Source organism: Myripristis murdjan, chromosome 9 (genome assembly GCF_902150065.1).
Source record: "Myripristis murdjan chromosome 9, fMyrMur1.1, whole genome shotgun sequence".
NCBI classification, from domain to species: domain Eukaryota; kingdom Metazoa; phylum Chordata; class Actinopteri; order Holocentriformes; family Holocentridae; genus Myripristis; species Myripristis murdjan.
This window is the reverse complement of record NC_043988.1, coordinates 1,809,739-1,820,070: the sequence shown is the minus strand read 5'-3', so window position 1 is coordinate 1,820,070 and position 10,332 is coordinate 1,809,739.

Genomic DNA, 10,332 nt, shown 5'->3' with positions numbered 1-10,332 from the left:
ACACAGATTTTGCAAGATCCCCAATGTCTTCCTCTTTTTCTCCTTTTTTAAACAAAATATACTGTGCAGACCTGACCTGACTGACATGACCGGCAATCTTGAAAAAAAAAAATCCACGTCACACTGTTACATTGATAAAATGTTTTAAAAAACTTTATAATAACATGGCTAAGTATGATTTAAAACCTGACTGCTGACCACTGTGTTTCAACTTCCTCATCAGCAAGCACATGTCAGCAAGCACATGTCATATTATAGCCACACCAATCATTTCCCTCAGAAAAGACTGCACATTGTGGAGTGCACAGCACAACATGTCAGTACAAACACATGTGATTAAAAAGGAAAGGAAACAAAGAAAAAAAGAAATTGGAAAAAAAAGAAAATGGAAGAAAATAATGGGTACCCAATAAAAGATAACAGAAAAGAGAAAAACACTGGACAAAAATATTCACCATGAAGTAGGGACTACTATGTACATATATTGTAGAAATGCCCACAATACACTGTATTTATCACAATGAAGGAATCATCACATATGAGAATGGAACCTATTTTAGGTCTGCCTCGGCGCTGTCCATGGTGCTGAAAGGTGTGCTAAATGCTGAAATGATAAAAGTGCAGTACACTTAAGGGTCCCAGTTTTGAGGTTTTAAAATATAGTCACCCTAGATAGGTAGCCTTATACAGTAATTTTACAAGGTTACACTTATTCTGCTAGGCTACTATGGTAGAAGGAATGGGTATGCAGGTAGTTTCACTTACCTTATATAACATTTGTTAGAAAGCATGCACCACTTGAAACTGTTTTAGGTGGACAATTCCAAGACGTTTTGGACTGTGCTGGGAGTTTCCCATTTTCAAAAAGGACATTTAAAATGGTTTTGGAGCCAGAAAGCCAAACACACTGGCAGCTGTGAAAATTTAATTTACCATGTGTTCTACTATGATCAGTGTCCTCTCTGGTGGGACTATTTGATCAATTAAACCTTTGGCAAATCCTGTGGGCAGAACACAAAAACATCTAAAACAATGTCAATAGCAGTATCTATAAGTTTATAATTTATTTTCTTGTGTTATCCAGAGTTAGCTAATATGCTTAATTACATCAGCAGTGTTTGTCCTGGCCTACAGTGGTGCTGACTGACCCAGTTAGTTTTTAGCTGAGAAATCACAGTTGAATACAGCAATGCCAGTTTTGTACCAGTGTTCAAAGCAGTGATTCATGGGTCTGGAACCAGGCTACAATATTCAGGTAACAAATGTGAGAAATAATAAATGCTGTGATCCATCTTGTTCAAATGCAATGGGTACAAGAAAGCATTATTAAATATAGTGAATGCTGTCCCTAAGTGATGCATTTCTTTCTCTAATATGCAATCAAACAGAATAGATCTGCAATCAAAAAATAGACTGGAGTAACAGCTTGGCAACATTGCCTTGTTCACCTGCATCATCATCTTAAACTAAAACAAGGCTGAGGAGGAGATGAAGAGGATTTCCTGTCCAGGTTGATGAGTTGAGGTAAATGACAAGTGTGTCCCTTAAGACAAAAAAATGTATTCCTTACCCAGAATTCCATGAAAAGTGCCTTATCAATACTCTCTGATTGCTGTAGAGTGTTTGGTATCTTTGCTGCTACTTTAGCACTTATTAGCTCCTTTCAATATTTTGAACTTTAGACCTAGACATATTTCATTGTATCTGTGGTGTAACCTCTCAGCAAGTAGTAGACTTCTTTGTAGTGATCGATATTGAGAGTTAGAAAACAAATATTGTTGGTGGTGACAGTAGATTTGCAGATGCATATGCTGCACACCTGTTCTACTTAAGGGAAATATCACTTGAGAAAAGCATTGCTTTACATCTGAATGACCTCAGATTTAAGATTGATCACTTGTTTAGACTTTCCTCTCCTACAAATGTGTCCCTCAGTATTTTCTTTCCCTTGCACTTCCAGTGAAGATCATGATTATGCGAAATGTCCCCTGTCGCTGGAAGAGCAACGTGAGGAAGCCCAGAAGACCATCAATGATCAAACAGAATTAATAGCACAGCTTCAAGACAAGCAATTCCTCCTTTCAAGACTCCAGGGCGACGATAGGAGCATCATGTTGTACATAGGCTTTTCAGGTTACAACACATTCAAAGCAATGTTTACAGCCCCACAGCCTACTGCAGAAAAAATGGCAGGGTGGAGGCAGGCACAGTGACTAAGGCAAGCTGATGAGGAAATTCTTTAGGATTCCTAAATTGGCACTCATTGTCCAATTTTTCCTTTTAATTTGCCATCTGAGTCCAAACGTCCTGCAACATTTGTGACATGCACCTTGGGTAGGCGGTGAAGTTGTGCCAGAAATCCCTTCTCTGCTTCTACTTTGTTCTGAGGCAAGGTTTTCCTGAACAGGACCTTTCCGTGTACTTGAATGTGTCTCAGTCAGCTCTAAGCAGGGTTTGTGTAACCTGGACAAACTTCCTGCATTTCAAGTGATCTCTTCTAATTTGACCTTCAAGAGAACCTACAGCTTATGCCTCCTTGTTTCCACAGCATTTTTCCCACATGCTTTTCCTCTGTTGACCAACTCTGGACAGTTTGTTCTCTTTCAAATAACTTCCAGGGCCCTCTGTTCTAAAAAGTGCCAGTGCACTCTTTAAATGTGTCTTTATGGACAAATTTGAGATTTAAAATATGAAACTCCATGAGACCGATGAGTCATGATGAATTTGTTGTTTATACACAGGTGAAGTTATGTTTGAGCCAGTTGTGTTTCAGTGAGAGTGAAATGAATCCCATATACAGTATATCTTATATATTTTATATCTACGGCAAAATAATCATTAGACCAAATGACTGACTGAATGATCATTCAAGAACATATAAAACATCAGTTGTCACAAAACAGGAGAAAAACAAACTTTCATTAAATATGAACACCTGTGTTTCATGAATATGTAATTTAATTAATATCTCAGAGTAGTAAAATGATTAAATTTGTAAGCTTAAAAGTACAGTTGAGAAGTTTTTGTACTGTATAACACCAAACATATTTTACACCAAACCACACCAGTAAAAACACCATAACTCTTTTCAGTAGTAGGAATATTAAGTGTTAGGAAACCAGTGCTTAGAGATGTATGGTCTGCTGGTTGATGCGCTGAAAGAACCTCATCTGGATGTAGCACTCTGTTTTTAATTCAGTGTGTTTCTTTCGTGTTGCCTTTACTGCCAGATAATTCCCTCTCCTGATCAAAAAAGACCTTCTGTGCTTGGTGTGTTACTGCTCAGTTTTTCCAGGCTCATTGGAGAATCGTTTCCTTAACTCTGTAGTCTGGAAAACTGATGATAATGGATTTTGGAGGGGCGGATCCTTTGGTTTCATAACTGTCTAGCAGCGATGCGCTTTCTCTACACGCAAATCCAGCTCTTTCAGTAGTTCAAGTAAAGTGCACATCAGGTTGGTTATATAAGTAATGGTATCGTTCCTTTCATCCCCTCTTTCACTCCATAGATGCACTGATTGTATCCGTCTTGCTCTGGACTCGAGGTCTTCACACTTGGCCGGTTTTGCTTCTCCATAAACTAAATGGCTCTCTGATGTTAGAGTGCGTTATCCCCCAAATCACTCACTCTCTGTTCAACATTTGCTATTTGTTGCTCCAGTTTTGCTGTACGCTCCAGCACATCATCAAGGGTGGCTTCATCCCTGGATAAGGTGGTCTTTGTGTCTTTAGAAGCCTCCATGTGTTCCCTCCATACGTTGCACAGTCCTGTAAACCCTGTCTCCATGTTTTCTTCAGTGTGTATGAGGATGCATCCGTTTGATCTATTTTATTTTCTTTTTTGGCCACTCTGCCTTTCTTTGGAGAGTCGACATTGTGGTTTTTGTTTTGAACAGTTAGAACAAATTATTATTATTTAGAAAAAAAACTTTGATTTGGCTATTTTTATAAGGGGTTCTTCATGCTCCTCGAATCACAACGTCACTGGAAGTCGATGATTCCTAACTTAGCATTTGTTTTATAATTGCTTTTAAGATCTGGATGTTGCTGCTGATGCTATTCAGGCGCCTGTGAAGTGTCTCTGCAAATTTAGCGCCAGGAAATGGGAGATGATCCCTTCAGTCAAGAGCTGTTTTTTCTTGAGTGGTACGTTGGACATTGGTGGTTTGATTTTGTATCCTGTCGCAGTGCTAACTGCTCTTGGGCTGATACCTAGGGCCCTATCTTACACCTGGCACAAAGCCTTTGTCTTTGCTAATTTCCAACTGGTGTAGCTGTCATTTTCCTGTCCAGCACCCTCATTGTAAAAATAGCAAAATGTCCATCTGAGTGCCCATGGGTGTGTTGGTCTTAAAATGAGGTGAAAAGATAGCTGCATTGCTATCTTGAGTCAGCTGAATGTGACTGAGCAGCAAAAAACAGGTCTGAGTTCAGTGCTGCACTTTTCTCTGTTATTTCAAACTCATTGTCAAGATAGTAATGTGTGCAGGTGCCAGTGCGTGTCCACTCTCCACACACAGGGATGCTTGCTTCACCTCAAGGAGTGCAAACCAATTGGTTTGTAACACACCCATGGCTAACGAAGAGACAAAGAACAACCTGGCGCAAGCCCCATTTTTATGTGTTGGGCAAGTCTGTAGAGCAGTCCTGTCAGATGACTGCTATGTCCTAAACCAGCTTTGCAGGTGCAGGTTGTCTTACCAGTGAATGGCTGCTTGAGGAACCCCCCCTTGATGACTTCAGTCCTCAACGAATCTTTTTCGACATTTTCCGATCTTCAGGAGAATGTCTGCTTTCACACACAACACCAACGAAACTTTTTGATATAAAAAAAAAAAAAATGATTGCAGTGTTAATCCTTTTGCTCTCAAATCTATCTCATGATTGCAGATCTATTCTATTTGATTGCAGAATAAAGAAACAAAAGTCACTCCATAGATGGTAAATACAAAAAGAAACTGCGCTTTACAATGTATGCCTCATTCACCCTTTCACACACACATTCACACACTGATGGATACCATGCAAGGCGCCAAGCTGCTCATCAGGAGAAGTTAGCATTTTGCTCAAGGAAACTTCAACACGCTCTCTAGGGCAGCTGAGGATCGAACCAGGCACCTTCCAGCTACCCAGCGACCGCCCCCTAGTAATAGATAACAATAAAAAAAAAAATGCATCCAGCTCACAGGAGCACTGATAGCAGTACTGACTTTAATGGTGCTTATACCATGGTCTGGGTGAATACTCGATTCTGATTGGCTGCAGGGTGTCCGTTAAAATGTGTTATAGGACACCTGTAAAAAAAAGTGCCGGTCATATAGCCTGATTGTTCTAAATTATTGCGCTGGCTCAAACGCCAGTTGGTAACCTTGGCAACAGAAACTCAGAACATACATTAACATACGTTATTTTACAGTTTATTTATCACAACGGCAAGACAGTAGACAAAACATGAGTGATTTTGTAGTTTCCTTCAACCTATCTGGTGAATTTCCGCTCCGCGTCGTCCATTAATTTCTGATAATGGACACCTCGTCGGGCATTATCCCTTACTGAACTCAGATGCAGGCTGGCAGCGAAGCATTTCCTGCAACTGATGTGAAATGGGGATTCACACATCAGGTTAGCAAGTGTGCTAACCTGGTGTGTGAACCACAAAGCAGTAATGGCTACCAGATACTGTGGTTAGCTAGCTAACAAGCTGACTTAATCTAAACACAAAACTGATCTGATGCATTGTGATGAAATGACGGGTTCCCAGTTAAAAACAGGAAAAAAAGAGCCAGTTGTGTTGAGATGGCTGGAGTTGTGGGCTACGTCGGAGCTCTAATCAATGACAGCACACTGAAGCACACAATACATTCTCCCCTAATGATTCGCTGTCCTCGTACTCAGGCTATTCTGCAGGGTCATGGGTCATTCGTTGGCGGACTCAGAGCCGGAGTGTGAGCTCCTGTCACACCGGCAATCACTAATGGAAGTACTGGCATCACCCTCCCCCACACCCTTTCCGCTGCCCTTCAGAGCAAGGGCACTGTTAGCACACATGTCAAGTCCAAGATGGAACAAGAAGGACACTCTGGCAGAAGAAAAGAAGGGGAAAGGGACTGGCAGGCCATTTGCATACGCCTGTGATCCTAATATATACAGGTTGCCAACCTCCGGGGTCGGAGTTCACGCCGGTTGCCGGGGCAACTGGGCTGTTCTCCCCATCACTAGCTCGTTAAAGAGCTGCGGGAATAGGAATGGGTCCACCAACTGTCCTCATCGTGCTGTGGTCATGTCTGTACGCGACCCCTCTGAGTAATGAGGACCTCCGCCATGACGCTCATGCATACATGCGCACGCACACACGCACACACACACACACACACACACACAAACCAATGCACACATGCACACCAAAACAGGACTAAAACCGGACACAAACACAATACACACAGTATGCAAACCAGTCACTGCGCATGCACACACATACAAACATGCCAAATTGCAAGAAGGTCGGCAAAAATGCATACATATGCACACACTAAGCCAAAAACACACAACCACACAGACAGACACAACACACACACACATACACCAACAACATGCCTACTCATGCTAGCAAATGCGCATGCACGTGCACACTCTCACATTCAAACATATGCAATCCACAAGACATTGACAAACAAAAATAACATGCAAAACACAAAGAATGGACACACACAAGCACACACACACACACACATGCATATACACACTTCCATAACAGCCAACACTATTTTGTGACTGACTGAAAAGGTCTTTTTTAACAAGTCATCTCTAAATCTTTAACCCCCCAGAACCCCCTTCCAAAAAAAAAAAAAAAAAAACAAGCTTATAGAGTGGGTGTTGCGCCTCTCCGTGGCTTGTGCAGCATCAATTAGCATCTTTTTGTGCAGCTGAGCGTTTCCTCTGGTGGGCCGAGGTAAATAAGGAGATGGAAATGAGGTCCAGTGCTCTAATCCAGCCAGGGTGCAGGTCTCACAGTAATCCCCCCAAGAGCTGCTTGGCCTGGGGCATGCAGAGGGGTAATCCAGCCCCATGGGACCTCATCCACCAGCCTGCTCACACACAGGCACGCACACACACACACACACACACACACACACGGGCACAGAACAGAATGAGAGAAAGAGAAAGATAGTAAGAGAGAGAGAGAGAGAGAGAGAGAGAGAGAGAGAGAGAGAGTAGAAAACAGGACAAAGCACCCACTGGCTGAAAATGCAAAACTTGGGTGACACATCCTGATAACAATGTCTAAAATTTTCATTAACAGGGTTTCCATCCATTTTTTTTTTTTTTTTTTTTTTTTTTGCAAGTTATGATGTGTCACCTTAGATAAGCATAATAAAAACTGAAAATTTGAATAAAATTTCCATAATGTGGCCCCAAAAAAGTTTTAATACTGTCTTGAAGCACACTGTTTTGTTAATAAAGTATGCAATAAATATTGATGTAAATACACAGGTCAGAAAAAATAATGAAGTGGTTTTGGCATGACCGGTTCATTGTTCTTGCACGACAGCTCAAAGGCGGCTTTGGATGTTCTGAAATGTCTGTAAAATGTTTTTTTGTTTTGTTTTGTTTTTTATAATACTTTATTTTCTTTTTAACACATCTAAGTCTCCACTGTGATTCTCCAGAGTGTGTTTTTTTGGACCATTAGCTTTTGCATTCCAACTGTATTTGGATTGTATTGTGTATTGCTTTGCTGCTGAAAGCATGAAATATCCTAGTGCTCAATCAGTCAGTTCTGTCAGGTCTTCAGATTCCTCTGATTACTTTGACACTCAGGAAGCTTGTGCCTTCCGTCCAGCTGATGGAAAGGTGCATAACTCACATTTAAAAAATGATGGCGAAATATGATGGCTGCCCTGCTTTAATCTTTTGAATCCCCTTGAAAGCCTGGGGGAAGTTTATTACACTGTCTAAACACAATGTATTTTTTACTGTAATATATAATTGTAATATATAGTTTTCTTTTTTTCTTTCTTTTTTTTTTTTGGTCAGTGTTCTTGTAATGTTTTAATAATATTCTTTTCTTTTTTTGCGAGGGTAATTTCCTGATATTTCTCTAAGGGTTTTTAATTTCTAAACTTTATTTATTTATTTATTTATTTATTTATATTATTTTATTATTATTATTTTTTTTTTTGGGGGGGTAAATTTCTTATACATTTTCCACTAAATTCATGTTCATTTTCTGTTTACTTCTTGCTAATTTGCTAGTTGTCTTCTGCTTTCAAGGGTTCAACAGCTAACAAAAAAAATAATTTCATTTTTATTGGCATTGGTATAAAAACCCATATCCAACCTTATTTTTTTTTATTTGTGTGCCATTTCAAAAGTTCACATCAAATTAGCTGTTGGATGGAAACATTGCTATACCTCAGCCAGAAAACAATTCACTTCCTAGGGAAGGCAAATCATTATCCATTAAACATGAAACCCTACTAAATTAATGTCCTTGTGCAACTGCAAGTTATCTGTGCTGTATTCTCCAGTCTCCTCTGTTTCATATTCATTGACCTGCTTTCACCTTAGGCTGCTGCCGGTCAGACCCATCCAGTGTCCACAGGGTTACAGGTGCAGCGGGGCAGGCCTGTGGGGCAAACCGATAGTAGGAAGCGGATGCTACAGCTAACGGAAGGCCAGCTTTACCTGTGTGCATTAGCCAGCCAGGGAACAGGCATGTGCTTCAAGGCAGTGTAAACATACTGTTAAATTTCCATATGGCTCTCACAGGGCCTGCATGCTATCTGCAGGTAAAACCCTGAACACTATCCAGTAGCGCAGCGATAGTCCTGAACCATCCTTAAACACACACACACATCTACATAAATTTAGAACGCTTTTGCATAGCATGCATGCCTGTGATTTCACTTGCTCACACGCCTATGTATTCACACACACACACACACACACACACGCACAAACATACATACAAATACCTCTTATTGACTTTGTGCACCAGCCAGGATACTGCTTAACATCAAAAGAATTATTCATTTTGGTGTGGAATTTAACCCGTTCCCTTCCACCTTTAGAGGCCAATTAGTACCTGCAGTCTAATGAGGCTCGACAGCATATGAATGTTCCACATAATTAACACAAATGGCATTAAGCAACTGCTGACACCCAGGTGCATGCGGTGCAGCTTCCTTGGTAAAAACTGCTATCATAAGAGCGTCGGGCTGACACAAGGCTGTGTATTGCATTAGCGTAACCAATTCACAAACTGCGGAATCGAGACACGGAACGGATCACACTGACTTTTGTCTGACAGGCCGCGGGTGAATGAGTGTGTGTACAGATTTGTCAGGCTACTGAGCGATGTGTGCGAGTATGTACGTCTCTCAGTGTGTGCGTGCGTGTGTGTGTGTGTGTGTGTGTTTGAGGTCCGTGGAGAGGTGGTGTGACTGCACTGACATGTGTCCGACAGCGTGGCTTGCTCCTGGGCCTCTCTCTCACACTCCACTGGCCTGGCTCCCCTGAGCTCCATGCATAATGCAGCAGGCCAGAGACACCGCCCCGCATGATAATGTGCATACACTTGCCTGAGTGTGTCTATGTGTGTGTGTGTGTGTGTGTGTGTGTGTGTATGACGGCGGGAGAGAGCATGCTGGCCTGGCTGCTCTCCCTAACACTGTGTGAGTGTGTGTGAACAGCATGTATACACACTAGGGTTGTTACGATACTAGAATTTCTCATTTCAATACAACACCTACAAAAATATCGATATTTGATACCATTTTCGATACCAAGGAGAAAATATCAGCATATTGGGGCATATGAGATAAAGTAACTATTTGTATTTGTGAGTTAAATATTAATTTATAGAAGGATTGTGTGTTGTCAAGCACGGCAGCATCTCACTCTGTTTACCAGTGAATAGCATTAGATTCGCTAGGTAATGTTAAACAACAACACACATTTGAATGGAAAATGTGTGATGCTTCAGTGATGTTGAAACAGGAGTCTTCCCCAGCCTTTCCAAAGTCTTTATGTCGGCTGGGGTGACTGTCCTTCAGGTGTTTTCACAAGTTTGACGTGTTAGCTCCCTTTGTTGAAACCACTTTGTAGCACTGTTTAGATTTTGATTTGTTGACATCGTTGAGCTTCCATGTTTGTTAGTGTCATAAGCAGAAAAAAAAAAAAAAAACAAAACATGTGGCTCCTCTATTTCGACCAAAACCAGTCAAGGTGGCTCTTTAGTTCTTGCCAAACCCAAAAGTCAAAAAAATGTCCACTTGGTAAATTTAGTAAAGTTAGGCTGCGGTTTCAGGTTTCAGGTTAAGGTTAGGGTAA